A 27,665-nucleotide genomic window follows, 5' to 3' on the forward strand; every position below is an offset into this window, starting at 1 on the left:
ATTTCAGTAGAAAGGAGTCACTGTTAGTTTGCTGATTTTTTAAAAAATGCTTTTCAACACTTCATAAGATAAATCCCTTCCAGGGTTTCTCCTTAAAGGTTTTCTCCTGAATATATTCTCCACTAACTTGTCTAATTCAAAGTAGAAAATGCTATATTATAAAACACCCTCCTTTCCCCCCCCAGTATCCAGCAACCTTGGCTTATTTTGGAATTGGAGTAATTTTTACTTAATTGATTGATTTTCATCAAACAAGATGTATATACCACTTACTCCAAAAGCAAAATGAAATGAAAACTCGTAAGCAGTTGACATACTGTAAAATATTCATCAGAAACACCATTAAAATCAATAGAGTAAAAAAAATGTAGACAGAATACAGTGATCAAAATTTAGATAAAAGCAGTAGTTTTAAAATCAATATGCATAACAAAATTACTTGTCAGGCTAGTCTTGCCTAAACAGAAAAACAAAAATTTCTTTTAAAATTAGTTTTTATTAAAGATTTTCTTGTGTTCCAAAACAAACAAATAAACAAGGAAAAGTGTCTCCATTTTCGATTCATAGAGTCTTTTTCACAGCTTGTTTAAGGAAAAAGTAGGAAAAATAGCCACATCCACATCCCCCTAATTCCACAGACCCATCACCCAATATTCCATCATGTATCCCAAAGCATCCAAATAAAGACCTGGCAAGCTAATAATAACAATAATTTAATTATTTATATGCCACCCATCTGAGTGGGTTTCCCCAGCCACTCTGGGCGGCTCCCAACAGAATATTAAATACACTATAAAACATCAGAGATTAAGGCCTATATCTCACCTAACTGACTTTTGCAAAAATGACAACCCTGTATCACATACCCTCCAACATTTTCCCCCATGAAAATAGGGATGTCCCATTCCATAATCATAATTTTTAGTATTTATACCCCACACTTCTTACTGGGTTGCCCCAGGCACTCTGGGCAGCTTCCAACATACATAAAAACATAATAAAACAGTAAACATTTTAAAAAAACCTTCCCCATACAGGATTGCCTTCAGATGGCTCGGAGATTGGATAACTCTGTACCCTCCAACATTTCTCTGATTAAAATAGGGAAAGTGGAACATTCCGGTATCAAATCAGAAACTGGGACAGCTTTTCTAAATCAGGGACACCCCTAGAAAATAGGGACATTTGGAGGGTCTGATAGTAACATGTGAAATACAGGACAAATTAGGGGACCTTCAAATATCCTGGCTGACCCAGTACCAACAACAAGCCTCCTTAAACAACCCTACAGCAAAATAAAAATTTCTCTGAATTTTCAGAGTCACTGAGGAATCTGGAACATCTTGAAACTGGAATCTGGAACATCCCCTCTAAGGCAGAATACCTGATCAAAATGCCTATTTCAATCCACATGCAATGTATATGTTTTGGGCCCATGCTGCGATCAAGGAGACTTCAAATTGCCTCTTTTTGAATTGTGGCTTACTCTTGACAGTAGAAATCGCAGTATTTATACCCTTAATTTGAAAAAGATCAGTGTCCTTTTGCAATTAATTTCTTACTGTAATTTTTAAAAACAGCAAGCTGCAAAAAAGCAAGAAAATGCAACAAACCATAATACTCTAGTTGCATCAAGCAACACAGAACATGGTAAGCACGCTGGAACAATACTTAAATGAGACTACAGGAAGAACCATCCATTAAGTTGGTAAAAGATCGGTGTCTATTAGTGGCACACACTATCTGAGCCTTTACACTTTTGCAATGCTTACTTACTGAGGGCCTACTAAGACACCAAGATCCTTTTCACATATACAACTGGCAATCCAATTGTGTCTCTCATCTTATATTTGTGCAGCTGGTTCTTCCTGTCTATATGCAACATATAGACTGTTTTATCACCCCTATTTTCACTTCTATACAGTATGAAAACTGATGCACAAGTCTCTTTTAAGGTCAGGACTTTACATATTAAGAGCAGTCCAGCGATCATGAACTGTGTTTTGGAAGAGGGATAATTCAACGACCTTTAATATTGACGTTCTCCTGTTGATGTGCATGAGACTATAGCCGCATAAGCGCTCCTTGAGAATGAAAACCATCTTGCGCACCTGGTAGCATTTCAAACAGCATATAACGGTGCTGGCTACATGCTGTCTAACTAGTTCGTGGATGCCGTTGCAAAGGGAAATAGAGATACTTGCAGATTAAAAACACAGAGCTCAAGTCCCAGACAAGAGCGGTATTAATAACAGTGCAGCCGCCCAAGCTACAGAAAAGGGCACACAGTTACAGCTTGTTTGCAGAAACAGCAGGAGGGAATATAACTCAGATAAGGACACTGTGTGTGTTTGCATCTTATAGCTTCATATCCCTTCTTTTTCTTGGTATTTTGGGGCTGGGTGTGGAAGGAATATATGAAGTGAGTATTAGAACAGGCAAGGAGTGCCACAACCCTCTGATGCTCACTTGCCTCCTGCCGTTTGATCCAGAGCATTAAGAGCATGTGAAGGAGCGCTCTGCTCAAGCTGAAAGGGGAAAAGTTGATCAGCCAGAGATCTGCTCTCGGGTAACCTTGAACTTGCATTCACTTCCCTCTGAAAACAAGCTGTCTCTAGGTAGGCACGGGTGGAGGCGAGGTACTTCACAATATCAATACCGTGTTATAAATGGTAGGGTAGCCTAAGGGTTCTGTGGGCTCTGTGGAATTTGAAAATCCACCACCACTGTGTTTTCCTATTACACTGATTTTGAAATCAATGCACTCTTGCAGTTAAGGGAAAGGCAGGACCTAAGGTGAGGTTGCTGCACTTAGCAGACATTTAAAACACACACACACAGGAAATCAAGAATGCAGCCATAAACAGCAACTCAGACAAACAATAAAAAACACATCAGGACAATACCTGCGAGATGTCATCAGCTGGAAAAACAATTCGCAATTACCATCTTTAAAAGTATATATAATAATCAGCCCATCAACACCATCAAATGCCCAGGATTAGGGAAAGGTCTACGCTGTGCTGGCTCAGCTTGTAACCCACGAAGCCAAACAAAGTTTACCAACCATATACTGTGGCCATTGAGAACAGTCCACATGAAAAAGGAAAGAAAAAAGAGGTTGCTCAAACTCCCTGGAAGACTATTGTACATGGCTGAAAGGCTGAGTCCAGCTTAGCAGGTCACAAGGTGAAGGCCATGACCAAACTCACAGCACGGCAGCAGTAAAGAAGGAAAAAATAGCAGACTTTGAATCAATTTTGGAAAAAGTGCCATACAAAAGCAAAAAAATGATTAAATTTCTGCAGTGCAGCCAATAGTCTTTTAAAAAAAGGTAAGTGGAGCATGAAATTTCATCCTATCAACCAAAATGAATGAAGCAAAAGGCTTTAGATTTAAGGCATAATACAATTGCACTGGTATAAATAGGATTGAATGGTTTTTCGTTCAAATACTCTACCTTAAGAGTTTTGTGGACGGTTCCTTAAATCAAAGGATACAGAAGACTACAAAATGAGAAGCAATATGAAAAAGAAGAAGAAGAAGCTATTTGGAACACATTTTGTCTTATTTTTTCTCCCTAGAAGTATAATGAGCCCTATAGGCTCAGAGTCCATCTGCTGCCTACATCTTCCATGTGTGCTTCTCTGCAAGAAACCTCACACAGAGGGCACCGGGAAGATGGGGAAACAAGATGTCTGCTCTAGATATGCAACAGATGAAAAGTGTCTTAGAGGCGGGGGTGCTACTTGCACAGATTATTCAGTGCCGCAAAAGGGAAGCTATGCATTGCCTTGGATTCCAACTTAAAATAAATCCTGCTGGAGTGTGAAGAGATTTGTGAATTTGAATTTATGCATAAAATTCAAAAATAAAACCACAACCCTTGATGGCACAAGAAGGCCTAATTAAATCTCTTCACTTTCACTGCCCCCTTTGCTTATGTTCTTCTTTCCTACCCAACCATAATGTTCTCCTAAGGATGTGGAAGTAATTTTCTAAACTTTTTAGAGAAAGCTCGCTTATCCTTGCCAAGACATGATGTTGCAATTAGTGCAGGAATCCCATGTACTGTCATGGACTCTACCCTTAGAATGCTGTGCCCAAGTGTCATTATCACACCTCAAAAAGAATGTCACAGAGCTGGGAAAGATACGGAAAAGGGGAACCAAAGCGATCAAGGATCTGGATAATTTCCCCTGTGAGCAGTGGCGTGGGAAGGGGGGGGTGAGGTGGGTGCGGGCTGCCCCAGGTGTCATCACTGAGGAGAGTGACTGCGGGGCCTGGCCTGCAGTGCACCCGAGCCACACGTCTCTCCTGGGGAGTAACGTGGTGGCTCGTGCACCTGTAGGCTCCGCTCTGCCCGAAATGGCAACGTGGGGCTTGCGGACTCCATGGAGGCTCTGCGCAGTGTGCTCTGCCTTGGCTTGCCCCGCTCCCAGGTTCAGGGCATTTGCGCTGCCCCGGACGCTCAAGCAGTGAGCTACGCCACTGCTTGGGAGGTTACAGTATGCAGGTGATTTTCAGCTTGGAAAGAAAGACAAGTAAGAGGGGAATGTGACAGAAGTCTCCAAAATGTTGGTTGAGAAAACCTTTTCCATAGTAGTCCAATAAAACTGAATGATGAACATAAAGAAGAAGAAGAAGAAGAGGAGGAGGAGGAGGAGGAAGAAGAGTTTGGATTTGATATCCCGCTTTATCACTACCCGAAGGAGTCTCAAAGCGGCTAACATTCTCCTTTCCCTTCCTCCCCCACAACAAACACTCTGTGAGGTGAGTGGGGCTGAGAGACTTCAGAGTAGTGTGATTAGCCCAAGATCACCCAGCAGCTGCATGTGGAGGAGCGGAGATGCGAACCTGGTTCCCCAGATTACGAGTCTATCACTCTTAACTACTACACCACACATAAATGTATTTTGGTGCTTAATCTTGCTTGGAAATCCCTCTACCCATACTCTATAGCAGGCACAGACAAACATGGCCCTCCAGATGTTTTGGGACCACCCCACTATCCCTGACCACTGGTCCCAAAACACCTGCCTATCCCTGCTCTATAGATACCCACAACCCATAAGGCAGCACATTTACTGTACTCCTAGGATTTGCACCTGAAGTTCCTATTTTTCTCCAGCAAAGCTACCCCCTTGTACAACTAAAAGATATGCAGCATTGTTTCATGGGATCATTGATTTACAGAGATTTAAGGTACTTTGCCGAAGAAGAGCCCACCACCTTCCAATTAAGTCACGTCCAGTGTTGAACAGCTCTTCCCATTAGGAAGTTTCTCTTAATGCTTGGTCAAATGCTGCTTTCCATTGGTTCCACTCCTGCCCTCTGAAGCAACAGAGAAGGCCTGTGGCTCCACTGAATGGTGAGAATGAATACAGACTGAAATAATGGCTGTCAAGGAGGGCGTCGCTTTCCCGAGTCCTCCGTCCAAGCTACTAATCAATCACACGCAGGCACTGAATGGTTTACCAGGCTTTATTGGCTTCTTCTCTGGCACCAGCTACAGAACATCGAACAGCGAGTCTAAAACACGGCGTGTTCTCTTCCTCCCCTGGCAGGTTAACTCAAAGGTCTATAGGGGCTGGGGAATGCTGGCAACCAGCCAGCCCCATCATACTTTGGGGGCTAATTTTTACCACCTGCCTGAGGGGCCCCACCCAGTGCTACTTGTTCACAGGATCACTGCTTCATGACAATGTCCACCCCTTCACATGTGTGTATTTTGCTAGGGAATGATAGCCAGCACGATAAGCCTGTGCTTTGCACCTGAGAGATGGATTGCTAAACATCAAGCATCCCTGATACAAGCTGACTACCCACGGGACGCTTGATAACAATGCAACCCTTGTGGCCCAGTGCTAATGTCCACAAACTTTCTTATAACTTTTTGTTGTTGTTGTTATATTATAAGCCCAGAAGCTATTTGTATTAATAAGTGCAGTATGTTTCCTTCTTGCTGTCACTGTGGATTTGAGAGGTGTCAATGGAAAGACATTAGCTATTGAAACCCAGGAGGGAAAGGCATCTGCTGTGGATGATAGGCTGTAATCCTTTGATACAGCCACCAGCCTGGCTTTGGGATTGCATCAGAGAATCCCAGCAAGAAGGGAATCGCATAACAATGCACTAATCTGATTTTAAGTCTGGCTTGGCCTCTCATGGAAATATGTGATTTCCTTCAGCTTCTACATACTCTGTATCTTCTCTCTCTCTCTCTCTCTCTCTCTCTCTCTCTCTCTCTCATATCCCCAGTCTTCCCTCTTTATCCTAAACCATATGCTCACATTCTGGCTTTTGATGACGAGTATTCCTGCTGGAGTGAACAGCAGCAAGGGACTCGTCACGCTGGCAAACTTTTTTTTTTGCTTCAGCTCTAATTGCAAGATATACTACCAATACTTTTTGATGCCGCAACGTCCACAGAAAATGGGCTTAATCCATCAAATTCATTAAGCTTTGCATTTCCTTTGTTTTTAGCTGGCAACAGATTGTAGACTTCTTCAGCGCATAGGCAATTAAATGCATGTCCCCTCTTCAGCTAGACAGACAGCAAAATATGCAGACATTGCTAGTCAAGGACTTTTGGTTTCTAGACAGGTGTGCTCATTTTAGAGTGACGATGAGGATGAGTAATACACCTTACAATATAGCCATGGGGGGGGGGGAAGCCATGGAAAATGTGAGCACCGAGGAAGGCTGTTATTCAAGAAGACTGTATTAAATGTGAATAAATTATACTTGTATTTTGTTGTTCTTCCAAAAAGGTCAAGAAAGGGTTATTCCATCTTACTCGCCTTGTACCAAGCCTGAAATGTAGTTTAGGTTGAAATAGGGGTTGGAAACTGGGTGGTCCAAGAAGGGGAGTGGGGTGAGCTAAAAATAATAACTTTGATTAAATATCTGATTTAGAAATTTGGAATTCAAAATTTGTTCTCCACATTTGGGTGCTGAATTTCAAATGTAATTATCTGCTTTTTTGTCACCTACTCAAGGAAATGTTTCCTGACTGGCTGGATTAGTGAGAGAAAGCCACACACAAAACACCATTGCATTGTATTAAAAACACACAAAGAGTCTGGCTGGATTAGGCCCATGGCCCATCTACTCCACTATCCTGTTCTCACAGCACTCAGTGGGAAGACTGCAAGCGAGACTGCAGTTGTGGAACTCAAACCAATGGATTCATGTTACAAGAAAGGAGATTTTTACCAAACATCAGGAAGAAGTTTCTGACAGAAAGAGCTGTCCAACAGTGGACTAGTCTCCCTCAGGAGGTTGTGGACTTCATTGGAGTCTTATAAGCAGAGGTTGGATGGCCATCTGTCATGGATGCTTCAGCGGAGATTACTACATTGCAGGGACTTGGAATATATGAGCCTTGGGGTCCCTTCCAACTTGACAGTTCTATGATTCTGTAATCTTACTATCATGTGAAAACGTCTGGAGTTTGGAGCTTGAGTAACTGAATGTTTCATTAGAAAAGTGTGGTTATTTCGTGTGCATCACAAGGAATTGTGTAAGAGGAAAACTTCATAGGTGTCATCTGAAGCTATAATGAATTGGGTCATGAAGTATACATTCAACCCTGCAACTCTTGCATGCAATCTCAGGGATCTTTTGATGCTAAGACCTGGACTCAGTCCAGAGCTTGGCACCTGAAGAGACAGATGACAGACCACATAGATAAATCGGAAGTCGATTTTATTATATCGAAATGGAATTTGCCTATTGTCTTTAAAGGGAATTAGCACATTTACTTGGAAAAAAATCAAAATAAATAAACAGCACACTAATGCTACTCTGAGCTTAGGAGAGTTAAATCCAATAACGGAGCTATTTTTAGAAACATTCCTAGGAACAATAGAACAAAACAGGATGTGTTATTTCCTATGATACAAAATCCTATGTGTAAATCTGGTATATTGAGAAACGTGTATTAAATAAAAAAAAATTAAAAAGGTGTATGCTTACAGGTAAACAGATAGGTGATTTCCTGCAAGGTTTTGCGAGATCTCACCCAAGTCTTGCAAGATGTCTGGGAGAGCAAAATATCTATTGAGATTTGGGAGAGATCTGGCAAGCTCTTTCGGGGATTCCAGAACTAACAGCTGTCAGTTTGGAGGGAAGGAAGGCAAGGACCCACAGCCCAGGTGGGGCTCGCTGGCTTGGGGAGGAGTTTTCTGATTCCTCAAATGGAATAGGTTCAGGACAGGTGAGGCTCACATGCCTTGTCCACCCCAGCAGCTATAACAGGAAAGCCGTCCTGGCCAGGCCAAATAGGATATGGTCAGGGAAATAAGAGGAGAGGATCTGATTAATGGGGGAAGGAGATTTGACTGATGTGAAAGTGAAAGTGAAAGTGGTCCCCCAGGGTGCTGAGCTGCTTGGCTATAGACAGAGAAGAGGAAGTTGTCTGAGAAATCATGGAGGTTGGAAAGTGAATTCCATAATTTGTTGTCTTCATTTATTAAATTGATATCCCATCTTTTCTCTCAAAGGAGACCAGGGGAGTGACATGTGTCATGCATAAATTCAACATCTCCCCTCAGTATATGTTGGTTGTGTACGCCTCTGGGCATGTGTGTGTGTTGAGGGTGGGGTGTGTTTGTGGGAAAGACTTCTGAATTGTATTTATTTTGTCCAGGGTGCTATATTGGATGTGCCTGGCCGCGGCTTATTAGACTGCCTCCAGTAAGATTTCATTATAATTGTTGTTGTTGTTGTTGTTATTTAAAGATAAAAAGCTGAAGACCTTTTGCACTTTTGGATTTTGAGGAGTTGTAAAATCTATTAATGGTGTCGTGCTCCCAGATGCTGTGTTCTATTTACTGATTCAGAAGGCTGTATATGCTTGTCTCAGTTTACAAAAACAAACAAGTTCCTGTCTAGAAGATATTTAAAAAGATAACAACATAAGATATGAATCTCCAAGAAAACACCAGTAGACGACAAAGAGCAAGTGAAGCTTTTGCAAGGAATTCTCACATGTTCTGCAGTAAATGTAGGGCTTCCCCCTTCCCTTCCCACATGAAAGCTCTTAAAAGTTAGATAGCAAGCAGCAATCACTTGAGGTGGTGATAAACCTCTGATTTCTACAATGTTTGGTGAATCTGTGAAAAGCAGTCTTGTGTCATGGAAATGTGGCTTGAGATGCTTTTATAAAGCAGAAAGTTTTATTAATTAGCAATACTACCCACTTTCTACTTAAAAAGTAGAGAACATCACCTTGCCAACAAAGGTCAATATAGTAAAAGCTATGGTTTTCCCAGTAGTGATGTATGCAAGTGAAAGCTGGACTATAAAGAAGGCTGATCGCCGAAGAATTGATGCTTTTGAATTATGGTGCTGGAGGAGATTCTTGAGAGTCCCATGGACTGCAAGAAGATCAAACCTCTCCATTCTGAAGGAAATCAGCCCTGAGCGCTCACTGGAAGGACAGATCATGAAGCTGAGGCTCCAATACTTTGGGCACCTCATGAGAAGAGAAGACTCCCTGGAAAAGACCCTGCTGTTGGGAAAGATTGAGCGCACAAGGAGAAGGGGACGACAGAGGACGAGATGGTTGGATAGTGTTCGCGAAGCTACCAGCATGAGTTTGACCAAACTGCGGGAGGCAGTGGAAGACAAGAGTGCCTGGCGTGCTCTGGTCCATGGGGTCACGACTAAACGACCAAACAACAACAACAACAATCCACTTTCTCCTATAGTCAGATGATTGATAGTGTAGAGTCTATGGACCTGTCGTTAAGTGATACTCCCGTGCACCAGAATCCATCCCTGCAGCTACCAATAATTAAGCCTCAATCCATGGCTGCTGCTGCGGTAAGTGGTGCTCGGAAATTGCCTGGTAAGCAAGCTACAATTACTTCCTTCTTCCAGCCTAATGTCCCCCCTCGCCGCATGCATTCCCAGGCGGATTCTGCCGTGCTGGTTCCGCAAGGGCCAGCATGACTCGAAGGGGTGACCAGGAGATCACTTACCTTCTTATCCTGGAATGTAGCTGGCATTAAACCTAAGCTGATGGATCCATCCTTTGTCGCCTACATAAAAGGCAGTCGTATTCTTTTGCTGCAAGAGACCTGGGCTTGTGAGGGCTTCTCCCTATCAGGGTATAAGGGCTTCTACCTGAATGCACAACAGAATTTACTATCACCTGGCAGACCACAAGGTGGGTTGGCTACCCTAGTTTCTTTGGCCTTAAACCTGCAGGTGGAACAAATCGACATCCAGTCGTCATCCATGCTGGGTGTAAAGCTACAAACAGCGGAGGAAGTGTTCGTGGTGATTAATGTTTATTTGCACCCAATCTATAAGAAAAACCTGGTGGACCAAAGATGGAGGGAAATTCAACAGACTCTTGAAACTCTCCTAGAGAAATATCATGAAGCCACCTTCTTAGTTGCAGGAGATTTCAATGGCCGATTGTCTCACTCTGATAAATCATTATTTGCTAAATATAAGAAATATCCCTCACTACCCATTTTAACCTCAGACCTTTTACCCAGGAATTTTAAAGACAGTGTTGCTACATATGCAGGTTTTAAATGTAGACAAACTTTGATGGCTCTTAATTTTCACCTTTTAAACGGAGCTCTCAGTTCTGATTACCCTGCCGAATTTACTTTCTGGTCAGGCTCCCGAGCCTCTACCATAGACTTTATTTGGACATCAGTAGACCTAATTCCCAAAATTTCCAACTTTAGGGTAGTAACGAGGCTGGAAAGTGACCATTTTCCATTAGAACTTTCTCTGATCCTGGATGGAGAATTGGCTACCTATTCCTGTGTGCCTATTACAAATAACCAGCTTTAGATGAGGCCCACTGCCTTAAAATGGACCGACAGTATGGCTCAACGGATTAATGAACTCCTTTGGTCTGACCAATTGCAAGAGACAAGGGACTCCCTTATCCAGGCAGTTGAGCCACTGCCAATATATGATAATTTAGTAGAACTGCTAAAACCCTCGTTGGCTAAGACCCCGGCAATGAATAGTAACCATTTCTCTCATAAAAAGTGGTTTGACGAGGAATGTAGGCACTTCAAGAACAACCTATATAACGAATTCTTGGCATATAGGGCATCAAATGACCCCGCACCTAGCAGTCACCTTATGAACCTCAAGAGAAGGTATAAAGCACTATTAAAGGAAAAGAAGCTTGCGGCAGAAAGAAATGATTGGAAGAACCTTCTAAAAGCTGCAGAAAATAGAAATCCCTCCTCCTTTTGGCACCAAATTTCCAAATACCTGGGTAGACCGTTGTCAAGGATAGAACCCCAAATTTCAGCTGACACCTGGGAAAGCTTCTTCTCCGATTTATATGCAGCTCACGCACCCAGCGGAGGAAGGTTAGATTTGGCCCCCTTGCCAGAGTGGGATCCTGTTACCTGCTCTGAAGTGGAAACACTTATAGGCCAATTTGAGGCGGGCAAGGCACCCGGAGACGATCTCATTTCCATAGATGTTATTAAAGCCAATAAGGATTGGTGGTGTCCACCTCTAGCAGCTCTTTTTACTTATATAAACAAAACAGCACAATTTCCTCCAAGCTGGAACTCTGCACTGATTGTGTTAATTCACAAGAAAGGGCCGTGCACAGACCCGGCCAATTTTAGACCAATTAGCCTGCTAAATGTTATCGGGAAGATCTATTCAAGATTTCTACTTAACAAATTAACGACCTGGATGGAAAGCAACAATATCATCGCAGAGGAACAGGCGGGTTTCCGCCCTGGAAGATCAACAACAGACCAAATCTTAATCCTAAATCACTTGGCCACCAAGTACGCTGGCAATGGCCTAAAAGCCCTCCATGTCGCCTTTATAGACTTTAAGCAGGCCTTTGATCTAATTCCCAGGAACCAGCTATGGACAAAATTGGCAGCGACATCTATCGACCGCCGCCTTCTCTTGCTGATTATTAATTTGCATACAAATACCCTCTTGAGGATTAGGATAGATAGTAAGGGGCTAGTCTCCAATCCGGTTGCCACCACTAGGGGGGTAAGACAGGGCTGTTTGCTTGCCCCTGCTCTGTTTAATTTCTATATTAATTTGCTAGTGGTGCATATGGCAAATGCTGATTTCCATCCACCAAAACTGGCAGGATGAGCCTTAAATGTCCTACTGTATGCGGACGATGCCGCCCTATTAGCTACCTCCCCCATCGGATTAAGGAGGATGCTTCGAGCTCTTCATGAATATGAGACCCAACACGAGCTCCAATTAAATTATGCCAAGACCAAAATAATGGTCTTTGCTGCTCGACCAAAACCTAATTTATGGTCAATCAATGGTATTCCTTTAGAGCAGGTCAGTTGCTTCAAGTACCTGGGTCAGGTTGTAAGATCAAATAGGTCCTTCCTGGCGCACAGAGAATACATAGCCTCCAACGCATCCAAAGCAGCCCTGGTGATTAGAACCCTGTACTCCAAGAAACAGGCACAAACTGTCAATGTTGCCTTACGACTCTTTAAAATGAAAGTCCTCCCTCTTCTGCTGGTGGGCATTGTCTTGGGCTCACGTAGGGACTTTGAAAAATTGGAATCTATCCAAACCCAATTCCTCAGGGCCATACTCAGGATCCCCCCCTCCGTGGCAGGCGCGATCATGAGACTGGAAACCGGTTGCCAAGCCTTTAGGTATGTGGCCCTGAAAGCGAAGTTATGGCTATGGCTCAAGCTCTGTTTCAGACCGGTGGGTTTGGCCCCCTTGATTCTGAGGGATAACTTTAAATCTCCATGGGAAGAGGAGATAGTGGAGGAAGTGCAGAAGTGCGGGTTGTCCTCCCTTTATATAGAGTCCATGACGTATAGCCACGCAAAGGCGGTGATCGCGCAAAGATTAAGGGATATTGCCAGACAGGAGGACATAGCCCGTGTGAAACCTGGGTTGTTTCTGGGGGAGCAGTTGTATCGGGCTGCTCCAGCTCGCTACCTGGCGGATATCCACTACGTGGAACACCGCAGACTATTTACTGCGGCTAGGCTGAATGTTCTTGACTCGGCGGTCTTGAAGGGAAGATATGGAGGAGTCCCGTATGACCGGAGATTATGCCACTGTGCATTGGGTGAGGTAGAATCCACAGAGCACATTTTATTGAGCTGTCCCTTCTACAACGATTTAAGACAGTATCTTATAACTCCATACTTACCCCAGCTCAGTTCCCGACAAAGAGGAATGCAGACAGCATATCTGCTAAATAAGTCTTCTGGGAAAATAACCTTGTCAGTGGCTAAATTTCTTTTCCTGGCACTCAAGTGTCGGAAACGTATAACTGAATGCTTTGACGTGGGTTATCTGTGAGAGGTCTAGTACTGTGTCCCTACCTTACTTATGTACCCCCTATGATGTTATAGTTTTTAATTATTGTGTAATGTTTTAACTCTGACTATCGGTCGAATAAAGAAATTGATTGATTGATTGACAACAACAACAATCCACTTTCTCCTATAGTCAGATGATTGATAGTGCTTGATAAGACAGAGCTGAGGGCTACTTTACATATTTTGAAAATGACTGGAGGTAGGATGTGGAATTCAACATTGCACTATTCTAGATTGCACTATTCTAGATGTTCCACCCATGCAAGCATATCCTGCCCTTCCCATGCTGTCCTTGAGGTTACCCCCAAAGTGATTTCTGGGGGCATGTGGGGAGCGAGGAGGGGGAAAACCCATTTGCACAAGTGGGAGCCCTTGTGCAAGGTCTCCACTAATGGGTTTCATTTGGTGAATCCCTTCCTGCTATTTCTAAATACTTAGATGCTCTCTGCTGCTAAAGTTACATGATGGAAAGCTATTTGGCTCAGGTCTTACCTTGGCTGGGAGCTAGGGATTTTGAGTCCAATAATGATTGGCCCATCTGGGTGTCAGTCACCTGACTATCCAAAGGTGACCATGCCAAGTTGAACCTTAGCTTTTATATCTGTCCCTCAGACGTCATCCATGTGTCATGTAGGGCTGGAAGATCGCTTAATGGGTAAGTACCGTATTTTTCGCTCTATAACACGCACCTGACCATAACACGCACATCGTTTTTAGAGGAGGAAAACAAGGGAAAAAATATTCTGAATGAAACAGTGGACGTATCATTTTTGTGCTTCATGCTGTGGCCACAGACATGTGATCTGATGGTGAATTTGGGGTGACCCAATGCAAAAATCCTGAGAATCCCTGTGGATCCATGCTTTGTAACCACGTTTTTGCACCATTGCAGCCCCAGGCAACAGTGGGTGCGTGATTTTTTTTTGGGGGGGGCAGGCTGTAGCCATGGACATGCTATGTGATCTGATGGTGAATTTTGGCTGACCCAATGCAAAGTTCCTGAGGATCCATGTGTACCCATACTTTTTAACCACGTTTTTGCACCATTGCAGCCCCAGGCAACAGTGGGTGCGTGATTTTTTTTTTGGGGGGGGACAGGCTGTAGCCATGGACATGCTATGTGCTCTGATGGTGAATTTTGGCTGACCCAATGCAAAGATCCTGAGGATCCATGTGGATCCATGCTTTGCAACCACGTTTTTGCACCATTGCAGCCCCAGGCAACAGTGGGTGCGTGATTTTTTTTTTGGGGGGGACAGGCTGTAGCCATGGACATGCTATGTGCTCTGATGGTGAATTTGGGGTGACCCAATGCAAAGATCCTGAGGATCCATGTGGATCCATGCTTTGTAACCACATTTTAAGTGGGGAGGGAAGGAAAAACACAGAAGGCTAAGAATGCAGGAGAGGGCTATAACGTGAGGAAAGGAAGGCAAAAGTTTCCCCCCACCCACCCACACAAGCCAGCCACTGTTTAAGGATTTCATCCTTTTAAATGGAAGAAAGCATATTTGAATGCTGTGTGTCTCCAAAAACAAAAAGCAGGAAGTCAAATCAGAATTTTAAGCCGAACCTGTAATCTCTCTTCCCTTCACAAACATTGTTCCTCCGGAGCAGGGAGAGGATAGAAGGACGGACGCTCTGCTTTCCTCTCTTCTTGCCTGGAGGGGAGGGGCTTCCCCTGCTCTTTGTTCCGTTTGAGCAAACACAGCAACGAAACAGAGAGGGCGGGCAGTAAGACCCTGAGGCAGAATGCAGGAAAGCAACAGCTTCCTCTCTCACGGAGCTCCCTTCTCCCTGAAGCGCGGTTTGATTTTTGCCTCATTTTTCGGCTCCAGAGACCACACATTCGCTCCATAACACGCACAGACATTTCCCCTTCCTTTTTAGGAGAAAAAATCTGCGTGTTATAGAGCGAAAAATACGGTAGATAAACTGTGGATTCTTCCTCCTTCATTAACACTGGGTTTTTGTTTGGTTTTTTTGCATTTTTGATATCTGGCATACCCTGTATAGTTAGGTATTTGAAGTAATTTTCTATAACCTTAGTGCTTTGTTTTCTGGAACATTATGTTGAAATACTACAGAAAGAGTCTTTAAGACTAGAGGAGAATTTGATTTGAGGGGAACACAACTTGGGAGCAGCAACATTGGTAGCTTCCTTCTCTTTCTCCTTGTTGTTTTACCTGCCTTCACCAGCAGGTCACAGGGCAGGTTGCAACCATCTAAAACTCAACATAAAAAACAAATCACATCCAACAAAATAGGTGAAAACACATATCTCAGGTGTCAAAGGGCAGTGTAAAGAGGTGTATTCTTGGCATTTGCCGAAAGCTGTATAGTGAAGGGGTCAGATGGACCTCTGTAGGAAGGGAATTCCACAACTTAGGGGCTGCCACAGACAATGCCCTCTCCTGCCCCCAACTCCTGCCACCACTTCAAAATATTCACTGATTCCTGGTCCATTTCTGGGACAAATTCAAAGTGCTCGTTTTGACCTTTAGAGACCTTCACAGTTTGGAACCTTGGTAAGGTAAAGGGACCCCTGACCATTAGGTCCAGTCGTGACCGACTCTGGGGTTGCGGCGCTCATCTCGCTTTATTGGCCGAGGGAGCCGGCGTACAGCTTCCGGGTCATGTGGCCAGCATGACTAGGCCGCTTCTGGCAAACCAGAGCAGCGCACGGAAACACTGTTTACGTTCCAGCCAGAGCGGTACCTATTTATCTACTTGCACTTTGACGTGCTTTCGAACTGCTAGGTTGGCAGGAGCAGGGACTGAGCAACGGGAGCTCACCCCGTTGTGGGGATTTGAACCGCTGACCTTTCTGATTGGCAAGTCCTAGGCTTTGTGGTTTAACCCACAGCACCACCCATGTCCCAGTGGAGCCTTGGTATCTGAAGGATAATCTCTTCTCACATTGGAGGCCCTCCTTCAAATGAAGTGGTCTCTTAGCATCATGCCTTCTGGCGAGACAGCAATTGTGTATATGTTGATTTTTTGGCTGTTGTATAGTCATAGTATTGGCATTATTAGTAAGAGTGGCAGTATAAGTGAGTTGTTGCAGTTCTGAAATAACACAAGGGAAGACGATCCTTGACTCAAATGTGCCATCTAAATTTACAACAGCAGCTACAGCGACTCATTCCTTGTTTGCAAATCCTCTTAAAGGTTGCGTCTATTTCGCTTCGCCTTGGCATTTAGCTTTTTGATCTGCATTCTGTCTACCTGTGCCTTATTTATTTTCTCTTTTTGGGTCTCTTTCTCATCACCGCCCCCCTCCCCTCCCCAATCTGTCTCTCCTGGAATGTTACTGACTTGGCCCGTTAAGGAGAATCTGGAGATTATAGGGGCTCACAAGCTAAACATGAATCAACAATCTGGTGTTGCAAAATAATTAAATAAGTGACTGCCCTTTGGTGTTTCATTTATACCAGCACAGACGCTGAGTGCTGGGAAATTATGGTGTTTGCTTCACTCTGTCCAGGTCAGGCATCAGCTGCAGTGTTGCTCTCAACATCTTACAAAGGCTGTGGACAAATGGAATAAAGTGCCGCAAAGAGCCAAAATAAACATCCCTACTCAGAGGGGCATGTGTACTCTAATCACACATGTGGTTCTTGAATGCCCAGAAACGCTCATTTACTGCAGTCAGCAAAACAAGAGTTGCATGTACAATGGAATACATGTAGAGGGGCCCTTCCATGCTCTCAGGGAAGCTACAGAAATAGCTGAGGCACAAAGCAAGGGAAAGAAAAAAATAGTTTCCCTGTACACATAAAAAAAGGCTTCTCACAAACAAGAGATAAAACAGCCTTTACACATCCTGGTGTAAATTGCCAATAGCTGGGAGCTGATTTAATGGGGGACTCCTATGAATTCGTTGGGGTTATCTTGCCAAATAAATATGGACAACACCTTCTATAAATAATTAGACATATTTACTGTAAGATAGCTTCATTTTGGTAGGAGGCCAATTCTGGCATGACAGCACAGCCCCAGTAAAAATCTGGGTATCATCTAAAGGACCATCTAGCAATCGGAGTTCTCCGAGGCAGCTAAGACTACTCCAAGCTGGATTAATTTGGAAGTATCAAGCATTATCACCATTCTCAGATGTTACTTCCTGGCCCTTGTAAAATCAGGCAGACAGTGGATTTCAGGAGGAAGAATTATATCGTCACAGTGTTTATCTCTTGACACTTGTTCAGCGTTCCGTGAGCCCAAACTAAATAATCTCTTTTACAGCCTAAAAGTGATGCATGCATTTGCATGGCTCTGGTCCAGCCAATTTTGGGGATGAATAAGTTGGCTAGGCATGCGACAACAGCCAGTAAAAATCTTTGAGCTTTATGCGGTGTGGCAGGCTGCAGAAAATTTGGGACAGAGATGATCCCGAGTTGCTAATTATCGGAGAATGCTTTATTTCCACTGCTCTCTCTGCATTTTTGTTGTAACAAAAGCTCCCACAGCCTCACCATAGGGCTTTCTTGATAACTGCTGACAAAAATCTGTATCATTCTAATGTTTTGTTTTATTAGATGAAGTGGGCAGAAAGGAATGGCAACAAACTGCACCGGCAACAAACCCCTTTCAAACAAACAAGGATGTTATAACTTAGCCCAAGGACATAATTAACTTCTGAGTGCTGAGATCTTTGATTGCATTCCTAGCATGATCTTAATTGGAAGTCTGAACTTGAAAAAGGCCCAATGGTGTTTGGGAATCATTTGAAATGGTTGGCTGATAAATCTTTTGGGAAGCTTTCAAGAGGGGCCTAGGCAAATTGATACCGTTTGGCTGCTGATAAATGCCAACTACTATTGTGCAAATAAATACCACATCAAAATAGGGGAAGAATCAATGGGTATTAAGACATATTTAGGAACCTGAAGAGGAAAGATCTTAAACATTTGTCTGGGTGTGTCTATGTGTGTCACCATAGTTGCAACACTAATGGAGGTGTTGGTCTTTCTTCTTTGGCCCTAATCTGGCATCAATATTGTAGATTGTCTTTATTTATTTTTTGTTCATCCTTAGTGTCAGTCAAAAGAAGGTGGCAAGATCATCTCCAGATGGTTCCCAACTAACTCTGTGTCTTACTTTTGAATGTTTTCTTTTATTAGAGGCCAGCAGCCTCATACCTGCCGTTGATTCAGAATTCAAACAAACAAACCAGTGCAGTTTTGAAACCAGTGGTTATAATCAGTGCTGTTCTGAAAGGTTCTGTCCATCATCTTGATTCAGAATGGCATCACACTGTATCCAAACATAGAAGAATACTTGCGCCTTCATCTCAGGAACCGTGACACGAAATTTAGTCATAAGATCTTTATGCATTATGACCAAACAACTTTCCAGAACATACAGGACATAGGTAGATCACTAGTAGTTCTGCTGTTGACTACTATAAATCACCTTTCTGAGTGCACAATCTAAAACTTTACTATGTAGAAATGAGTCAACTTTTACATACCATGCCAGAGGTTTAAGAATCTTTCTATGTAGAGTCATACACATGGCTGGGGATACAGCCATATGGAAGTAGTATGTGGGGAGTGATTCACATTAATTTGACAGCTCCCCTCCATCCAGAGTCATACAAGTTGCTGCAAATATATGCATGATCTCAAACTAAAGTAGCTTTACTTCCAATACCCAGTAGTGTTCCCAGGGCTGCTAAGACTGCTCAATGTGGAAAATAATTCCCAAATGCTAAAACACACTCTCTCTCTCTCTCTCTCTCTCTCTCTCTCTATATATATATATATATATATAATGATATAATTGCATTTGAACTGAACCTGCCCAAAAAAATGAAAGTGAGAAGCAGTTCTGATTCCCCCATACCTGCTAAATAGGAATGGACTTTTTGGTGGTTTTCCTGAATGTAGTTAGGCATCCATATTGCAATCTCAACAGGGCTAAATAAACCATTTAGAACTCAGGATCTCAGGAGAGAACTGAGTTTGTAGCTGGTCACTGATCCACCCTCCTCCTTTACAAAAAGAAAATCTCTGCCAGGTTATTCCCTGATAGCATTTTTCTTTGTTCTGTCCAAGACTGCAGCCTTGGCTTTAAATTAAACAGTTTTTTCCCCCCACTGACAATACTGGGGCTTTATTAAGTACATGTTTTGTTGCTGTGGGGCACCATTTAAACAATTTGGCTGCTGTTGTCATAGTGTGCCAAGAAGTTCCACAATAACTTTCTGTCCCTCAAGGGTTCATGAGCTGCTTTTATAGCACGTAGCTCCTGCTCTTTCTCTCATTTTGTGAAAGCGCAGAAAGAAAATAACAAAACAGTCTATTTCATGAAAAGGGAACAAGGAGGTGCTGGCTGCCTTTTTTCCTGCTCTCTGTAATTGAACATGAAATAATAGCAAGACATAATTGGCAGAAAGCATTGTGCAGTGGGCGTTCTGAGATACCAGTGACTGTACCTTGTGCCTCCACAAGACGTGGTCTTCAGTAGCTTTTTTTAAATTTATTTTCCCCCTCCCATAACAATCTAAGTGAACCATTAACAGTCAAGCACTGAAATGAACACAGTTAAACCAAGCATCAACAGCATGCCTTGGGCAAGAAAAAGTGCCTCTATTCCTTGGGTTTTCTCTCTCTTTCTAGTGCATTTCTCGCTCTCTCTAGTACAGTGGTCTTCCATCTTGGGTCCCTGAATGTTGTTGGGTTCCAGTGCTCATCATCCCTAACTATTGGCTAAGCTGACAGGGGTGATGGAGTTCAACATTATCTGAGGAGCCAAGGTCGACGGAGACGGCTATAGCGTTTACTATTGATGTCCGGCATGGGAAAAGATTACATGCTATGTTTCTGACTACAGGCAGAGACCATTTTAAGTTTAGCTGTTATGTGCACGACCAATCACATGTGCATTGCGCCCAAACCAGAAGTGACCTGAAAAGGGGACACACATGTCACAAAAAGGGGCAAGGCAGAATGGGTTGTTTTCAGACTTTTCCAATGGTGTTTCAAATACAGTGGTACCTCAGGTGACAGATGCTTCAGCTTATAGACACTTCAGGTTACAGACTCCGCTAACCCAGAAATAGTACCTCGGGTTAAGAACTTTGCTTCAGGATGAGAACAGAAATCACGCGGCAGCGACAGTGGGAAGCCCCATTAGCTAAAGTGGTACCTCACGTTAAGAACAGTTTCAGGTTAAGAATAGACTTCCAGAAGTTCTTAACCTGAGGTACCACTGTATACACAATTTCACTTGAACACACAGTGCCTTGGACCAGTGTAAACTGGGGGCGACGGACTTGCTATTAGCAAGAATCTCACTCCGTGTCCAAATAAAGCAATTATTTTTTGTCATCAACTATTTGTTCTATTGGAGCTTGTGTTTAATTTATAACTCCAATCTCCCAAAGGACTCCTCTGAAGGACTTCAGTAATCATGCATGTCTCCTCAACTCAATTTGTTAACAATCTTGTAACAATGCAAATGACTTGCCCTTGGCCCTGTAGCATATGGATAGCCAGGGCAAGCTTTTAAGCACTGGAATTACGTGCTGGTGGTAGCCTGTCCCCACCAACCATTGGAGCTGCAGAATTTTGCAGCCATTGGAGCTTCCAGGCCAGGCCCAGAAGTAGCCCACATAAGGCATACTTCAATAAACCAGTCTTGAGTTTACTTGGCATCACAACCATAGGTAGTAAAAGGTCTCCTAGCCATTGAGGCTACATGAGCCTCCAGCAACAAAGATGGCTCCAGCAAGCACCCCTCAAATTGCAAACCTGTTCTTTCAGGGCGAGTGAAGAGACAGTTGGGCAATCTTCCAGATATGGGACCCCCCCCCCCCATCCACAGTGCCGTTTTCCTTCTGTGATGGAAAGCTGGAATCTTACTTGCAGAAAAGAGTGGCCAAAAGGACTCATGGAACTAAAAGGACTCATGGCAGGAGGTACAGTGGCCCCAAATCTGAGAAAAGTAGCAGGTGCTATTTCTGGTTAAAACCATGTCAACCACCGCCACACACAATGTCCTACTTGAGTTTTTGACACCATTTTTGAATTAAGTAACATTGAGGAGGGTTTGAGTTTCAGGGGCAATGAGATGAGGGACAACTCCCAATGATTATAATAATATAATAATAATTTATTACTTATACCCCACACATCTGGCCATTCTGGGTGGCTTCCAAGAGAATATTAAAAACACAATAAAAGATCAAACATTAAAAACTTCCCTAAACAGGGCTGCCTTCAGATGTCTTCTAAAACTCAGATAGTTGTTTATTTTCTTAACATCTGGTGGGAGGGCGTTCCACAGAGTGGGCACCACTACTGAGAAGGCCTTCTGCCTGGTTCCCTGTAACCTCACGTCTTGCAGGGAGGGGACGCCAGAAGGCCCTTGGAGCTGGACCTCAGCTGAATGATGGGGGTGGAGACACTCTTTCAGGTATACTGGGCCCAGGCCGTTTAAGGCTTTAAAGGTCAGCACCAGCACTTTGAACTGTGCTCACAATTAATATGGTCTTTGCCTTCTGGTCAAGAGAAGATAATTGATAAAGCAATGAGGACAAATCTTCACTAAGCTGACTTGATCATTGTGAGGAATTGCTTCTTTAAGAGCACTCAGTTTGAAGGAAAACCTTCCCACCCAGGCCTCAATCCCTCGTGCAATAAACAGTTCCACTTTGTAATAATAAATGAGTTGTCCTTGAGCATCTGATGCTATGTGCTCTCATGCCATGCTGAATATCAGTATTAGTACACTGACCTATCAAAAATATTTTAGCTGGAAGGACTAATGTGAGTAAACAGTGTGCATTCAGTGTCAGTCTTGGAGAACAAAGACAAGTATTCAGTCCTTGGTCCTGTCAATTTGCTGCGGAAGGTTGAAGTCTAGAGAACAGGTTGTGTGAAAGGGAGCGAGATCTACAAGAAGGAAATGGAAATATGACAACTAGGACAAAGCGATATTTGGGGGCACTGGTATAATTGTAAACCATTTAAGCTTTTGATGCTACGGCTTACTTAGATGCTTGAACCACCTCAAGGAATATGTGTAGCCCTTGGAATTCACAAACATCTTTCTGTTAGAGCATGCGATTGAGATGCTTTGTGACCAGTTAAAAGCCATTCCCTCCATCATAAAATGCATGCACACACGCACCAAATCTATTATTTGTAAGTGTGCAGATTAATTTATTACATTTTATGGGTAAAAGCAATGGAAATTGTTTGCTACATTAAAAATTAATATTTTGCATCCAGCTGAGTCTGACTGGGCGATAAATCAGTTCCTCACAATTACTTATTTGTCAGCCAGCATGTTAGTTCAAAAAGCTAGGGAGCTTGCCTGGAGGTCCTGCTATACTTGAAAAACAGGCAGAGTTCAGGTCAAATCAATTTGAGCCACAGTAATTAAGAACAAGATTGAATATTCTTTGCCACCTACATAGCAAGCATCTGGAGTCAGCTGGGATACTGGATCTAATTCATGGAGGCAGACATCAATAAGTAGAAAAGAAGGTGCGAAGCTTCTCTCTCTCTCCCTCTCCCTCTCTCTCTGTATGTAGAACTTGCATTGCTCAAAGAGGCAAAATGAAACACAATGCTGGGCATGATTTTTAGAAATTCTCTTCATGTACCAAACAGCATGTTGCCATTTTAATCCAAATGTAATGAAAGATCTTTGTGTTTTAAAAACTAGGAGGTGGGGAAAAATCTGTGCCATTGTTATTTCCTTTTCTGAATGATCCCATTAGGCAAAGCTTAGTTATTCAGATCCCCCAAGTGAGGAATAATGAATAAACAATAACAACACCAGGCCGTCATGTTGGTCCATTGTCAGTACAACATTCAACAGTGGAATTGACAACAGACAACATTAAGCTAGCTTGACCAATGGTCTGACTTTGTAGAAGGCAGCCTGTGATTCTTGGCGTTAACCAGTGTTGATCCTACCATTAGGCAGAGTGAGGTGGTTGCCTCAGGTGGTGGATTCTGGAGGGTGGGGAATGGCAGAGACATGCTGGACAGAGCAGTGAATGTCATAAAATATGCTGTGCATCTCCTAAGTTAGCCTGCCTGCAGCTGCAGTAGAGTAGAGCATGTCACCATCTTGTCTTCCTTAGTCAACAAAATGTTTTGAATCAGGTCTGGCCTCAATGGATAAAACAAACTCATGCCTCTGAAGTTTAGAGTCTAAGTGACTCTAGACTCTCTCTCTCTCTCTCTCTCTCTCTCTCTCTCTCTCTCTCTCTTAGGTTTTCAACCATCTTGAGTTGCTGGTTACAGTTTTTCTGACACACGCACATCACTTTTGGCAGATAAACTGTGTGATTTAATTCCAAAACTAAGTCTTGCTAGTGATTTACCCTGTATCCTTTTGTTCCATGGTTCACTTGTTATATATTTGTGTTTTGATTGGTTCTACAAAAAGTATGACCCCCCCTTTTAGACAGAAAACATTGCCTTCTCCCCCCCAGACGGCAGATCAAAACTGCATCTTAAATCTCAAATTTATGTAGGATTGAACCCAAAATAAATTCATTACACCACTAGTATTTTAAATTTCAAAACCCAAGGAATCACGTAGACATACTTTTCAATTTGTTTTCCATCTTCATCCCTTTTCACCCTCATATAATTAGTCAATTTAGCCATTATCACATGCTCATATATTATTTTGTTCCCATTCTACTAATCTACTACAGGTAATAGTATGTCTTCATACTGGTCCCATCACCTCCTGGCAAATAGAAGGGAAAGAAATGGAGGCAGTGAGAGATTTTACTTTCTTGGGCTCCATGATCACTGCAGATGGTGACAGCAGTCACAAAATTAAAAGGCGCCTGCTCCTTGGGAGAAAAGCGATGGCAAACCTAGACAGCATCTTAAAAAGCAGAGACATCACCTTACCAACAAAGGTTCGTATAGTTAAAGCCATGGTTTTCCCGGTAGTGATGTATGGAAGTGAGAGCTGGACCATCAAGAAGGCTGATCGTCGAAGAATTGATGCTTTTGAATTATGGTGCTGGAGGAGACTCTTGAGAGTCCCATGGACTGCAAGAAGATCAAACGTATCCATTCTGAAGGAAATCAGCCCTGAGTGCTCACTGGAAGGACCGATCCTGAAGCTGAGGCTCCGATAATTTGGCCACCTCATGAGAAGAGAAGTCTCCCTGGAAAAGACCCTGATGTTGGGAAAGATGGAGGGCAAAAGGAGAAGGGGATGACAGAGGACGAGATGGTTGGATAGTGTCTTCGAAGCTACCAGCATGAGTCTGACCAAACTGCGGGAGGCAGTGGAAGACAGGAGTGCCTGGCGTGCTTTGGTCCATGGGGCCACGAAGAGTCGGACACGACTAAACGACTAAACAAAAAAATGTCTTCATAAAGACCCCTGGGCATTGTCCTCAACAGTGTGGGAAGCCAGTGATTTCTAGCAGCTAGTATACTGGACTAGATCAGGATTAAAATCCCTGTGCAATTATGAGGCTCACTGGGTGACCCAAGTCCAGTTGCTCTCTCTGATGTAGGGAGCACTCAAACTATACTTTCCCAGTTTGTACATCCCAGCAAAGTGTAATTTAACAAAGCAGGAGACCTTGTATTGGGGTTCCTGAATGCAAGGAAGCCTGCATACCTGCAGACTTCTCCTCCCTTCAGATGTTTGTATTTTATGTGCAGATGCCAAGGTTCATGTTTGCTTCTTTTACAAGAATCTTTAGCTTTTCGGGGACTCCCAGAAATGCTGCATAAAGAGCTCTAGGAATCAAGAGAATAATCTGCAAAAAGGCGACACTGGAGGTGAACCAATCCGTCAATTTTGGTTTCTCTTAGTTTTTCCTTTTCCCAGTTTTAAGTTCACTTTCCCAACAATTCCACATCAGTTTGTCATTAAACATTAAACAAGTCCTCATTAAAATTCATTAGCCTTTTAGCATAAATTTATCCTAATACACACATTTTGTGTGAAATTTTTGCCTAAGACACACATTCTAACCAAGCCCCCCCCCCAATATTTATATTTTCCCTGATATGCATTTATCTATGTTGTTTTCAACAACATATGCATATTTAATGCAAATTTCATCCTAGTATATACATTACTTGGCTGGAGAACAGCATGGAAAAATTGGGAGACGCATAAATTTCAAAGGGTGGCTGTGTTCTGATAAATGTACTATCCCCAGATTCTAATGTCTCATTTGCTTTGCTTTTCAATTGTACTGCACTAGGCATCTTCTAAAACCATCTTCCAAAACCAACCCCTTTTACACTTTAATGCACCAAATGAGCATTCTGTTCATTCATTGTCCTGAATGCTGGTTCCTTAGTCCCAGACTAATTATTCAACAGTAAAAGTGCACTGAATGAAATCTGCCTTCTCCTGGCACCATCTTACAAAGCCATTAGAACTTGATTGCATTTATTCCTCATTATTTGCTCCCCAGTTCCAGTTTTGGTATCCTCTGTGCTGCAGGGGGACTCATTATCAGTGACTTCGTATGCACCTATTCGTATACATTTCCCATGAAAAAGAAAAAAAAAAGTTCATTGTTTGGCTCTCCTTTATTACTTGGATAAAGACGTTGCTCTCTTTTTCCTAGCTCCTATTTTAAAAGATTTGACCACCACCATAAGCCACATAGTCATAGAACAACAATGCTGGAAGAGTCGTACAGGTTATTTGATTCTGAGATGCAATCCCCTTATGTTGAAACCTCATCCCTTATACTTGTTGCATATTAGCCTACGGCCATTGTGCCTTATGACACAGTATGAGGTGCATATAGAATGAGCAATATATACACTAGGACAGAAGTGCCCATAGCAAAGGAATATGTGATAGGCAAAGATTCCCAGACGTCTCAAGCAAGTGTCACTAGCCTGGGGAAAATGTGGACCAATTACTAAAAAAAGAGGGGATTCGTTGCATCGTTTTTGCTGCCAGGTTTAAATGTCTGAGTTGCATACTCATGCCCTCCAACGTTCCTCTGGTGAAAATAGAGATATCCTATTCCATTATTATTATTATTATTATTATTATTAGTAGTAGTAGTAGTATTTATCCCACCCATCTGACTGGGTTGCCCCAGCCACTCTGGGCGGCTTCCAACATATATAAAAACATAATTAAACATTAAAAAACCTCCCTATGATGATGATGGTGGTGGTGGTGGTGATGATGATGGAATAGGATATCCCTATTTTCATTGGAGAAATGTTGGATGGTATGGTATTTTATCCTGTGAGCTGCCCTGAAATCTTATGGGGAAGGGCAGTATATAAATCTAAATAATAATAATAATAAAAAAGTGTTTTCATTTAATGGGCTAGGTAATACTAAAAATTATTAATTTTGACCCTCTCTTTTATTAAGATAAAATATAAAATTTATGCACACACACACAGGTTCCCATTGTGCTATTGGGAGTTGTTGAACTGGCATCCATTACCACAGCCCTTGAGTTGAATACAGCCCCATACAGCTGAAGGAAACCTGCACCAGGCAGTGAAGTTATCTTAGTGCATGCTAACTTGCTGCTTGTTACGGAGTTTTATGAAGCTTAATAAAGTTGTGACCCTTAAACCCAATCCCTTGCCTTCATCTTCACTCTGGCATGCTGTGGCAATAGTTCCAAAAAGGCATCTCTTCACTTGCTCTGTGTTTCTTATTCTGTGAGACGAAAATGGCCGCTAAAGCTCTGATCTCCATCCTTTGATATCTCGTCTCCAGTTTGAGCCATTTATGATGCTTCTGAGGGGGAAATATCCCAAAATAGCTTCCTGATGCTGATAACAGAAGACTGCTGCTGAAGCATACGCTGCTGTTCATCGAGTTATCCAGCTTAGTTTTCAACCTAATAGGATTCTTTACTCCCACAACTGCTCTAGGGAGGAAGTTCCTGAATTATATTTCTTCTAATGATTAGAAATGTCACATAAGTTCTTTCAGACTGTAAACAGTTGTTGGCCTTTTCTTTGAAACAAAAGAGCCCCACAATGCTTTGCGATAAGTGCAGCAAATCAGACAGATTTGGGGAATATGACAAATAAAAGTGGCACAAAGTATATGTAAGATATATTTTTTTTAATTTGAGTCTCCAGTTAGCAATTAGATTGGCCAATGGGCTGCTTTACCATTGCGCAATGTATTTGCTTTTAGAGCATGTACAAAGGGAAGGGGTTTTATTTATAGGTTGGTTACCCCATCTTTCATCCAACCAGGCCCCAGGGTGGTTTACAGAATTCATGTGTCTCACAAAAATTAGACACAGACCCTGTCATCAGATTTGCACCCTAAGTCAATTGTTTCCTAAAACAGGAATGGAGGGATAAAGAAAATCCAACA

This window comes from Podarcis vaucheri (assembly GCF_965113315.1).
Source record: "Podarcis vaucheri genome assembly, chromosome: 3".
Classification (NCBI taxonomy): domain Eukaryota; kingdom Metazoa; phylum Chordata; class Lepidosauria; order Squamata; family Lacertidae; genus Podarcis; species Podarcis vaucheri.